This window comes from Macaca mulatta, chromosome 6 (assembly GCF_049350105.2).
Source record: "Macaca mulatta isolate MMU2019108-1 chromosome 6, T2T-MMU8v2.0, whole genome shotgun sequence".
NCBI classification, from domain to species: Eukaryota; Metazoa; Chordata; class Mammalia; order Primates; family Cercopithecidae; genus Macaca; species Macaca mulatta.
Window position 1 is genome coordinate 27,043,482 of NC_133411.1, and position 1,818 is coordinate 27,045,299.

At 31.7% G+C, this 1,818-nt stretch overlaps 1 pseudogene; it reads right to left on the reverse strand.

Moving 5' to 3' along the window:
- Positions 1 to 1,028: 1,028 nt before the first annotated feature.
- LOC114679108 (U6 spliceosomal RNA) lies at positions 1,029 to 1,129 on the reverse strand (annotated as a pseudogene).
- Positions 1,130 to 1,818: the final 689 nt, after the last annotated feature.

Below are 1,818 nucleotides of genomic sequence, written 5' to 3' on the forward strand. Positions count from 1 at the left end.
GTTAATAAATTTTAATTAAACTGAGCATAATCTATTTAGTGCTAGGCATTGCAACATAGCTTAGAGCATAAAAGAACAAATGAATATTAATAGATAGCTTGAGAATAAAATATTCTGTTCCAAAAAAAGAGAGAGAAAAAAATATCCCAGCACAATGTTTATAGTTAAAAATCAAAAGAGATATAAAAATTGGTGAATAGACACATACGTAGATAGATTGGTAAATATCTAGAGATGTAAATACAGACATTTATAGAAACACAGATAAATAAAAATGTAAGTATGTAATAGAAAGAGAGTTGTATAAAGATAATCACACACATACAGATTCTTACATCCTATAACAATCCTATTCCATTCTTTTTAAACAGCTTTGTTGAGATATAATTTATATATTGTACAATTTCTGTATATAAAGTATATATTAATGGTTGACAGTTCATTAATGCATATGTGAAATCATTCCAGTAATCAATTTTAAAACATTTCCATCATTCAAAAACAAACCCAAAACCCTGTAACGTTTAGCTATCATTCCCTTCAAAACACTTCTGCATAGATCTAAGCATTAATCTGCTTTTTGTATATATAGATTTCCCAATTCTGAACTTTTATATGAATGGAATCATACAGTATGAAAAACTTTTATTACTACCTTATTTCACCTAGTGTAATGATTTCAAGGTTCATCCATGTTATAGCATGTATCAGCACTTCATTCATTTTTTATGATTGAATTATATTCCATTAAATTGATACATCATATTTTGTTTATCTATTTCTCCATTGACAGTCATTTGGTTTCCTTCCACATTAAAACAAAATGGTGGATATATGGTAGGTGTTTTTATCTCCACATTAAAAACTGTTGTGGTTTATAGTAGGTATACATATTTATGGAGTATAGGAGATATTTTGATACAGGTATGCAGTACGTCATGAAAAATTGGGTATCCATCTCTTCAAGCATTTATTCTTTGTGTTACAAACAGTCTAATTATGTTCTTAGTTATTTTGAAACATAAAATAAAAATATAGAATGCTTCATGAATTGCCTGTCATCCTTGCACAGAGGCCATACTAATCTTCTGTGTATCATTACAATTTTGTGTCTGTGTGTGTTGCCAAAGTGAGCAATTTCTACATTTTTGCTATTATGGATAATGCTATTTTAAAATTCGCATGCAAGATTCTGTATATGTAGATATGTGCTTTTTCTCAGGTATACATCTAGAAGTAAAATTGATGGGTCATAATGGAACTCTATATTTAATAATATTAAGAACTGTTAAAGCGTTTTCTAAAGCAGTTCTATCATTTTCAAATTCCTTTTAGCAGAATAGAAGGGTTTCATTTTTCCACATTATTGCCAACACTTGTTGTTATCTTACTTTTTGATTCTAGTAATCTGAGTGAGTGTGAATTGGTATCAAACTGTGAGTTTGATTTGCACTTCCCTGATGCATAATGACTTGGAGAATCTTTTTGAGTACTTATGTTGTTGAGAAAAAGGCTCGCTGCCTGATGCACATAGAAGCAAAGACCATGGCACTAGGTTTTGAGAACGTAAAAAGAAAAAGGAAAAAAAAAAAAAAAGGCAAAGCAAAACAAAACAAAAACGCTTTGTTGTGTGTCCACCAACGGTGAGATAAAAGGTCAGTTCAAAACTGTCTCCCTACCCCATTCCCCCTGTAAAATTCCCCGATAGGCACAGTTGTCTCTTCATGCCCCTTCACGGGTTGCATTTGCAAATTTGGGCGGGGGGGCGGGGGCGTGATATGACACAGGCAATGGAAATTTAGGCTGTGATGTCAGCAA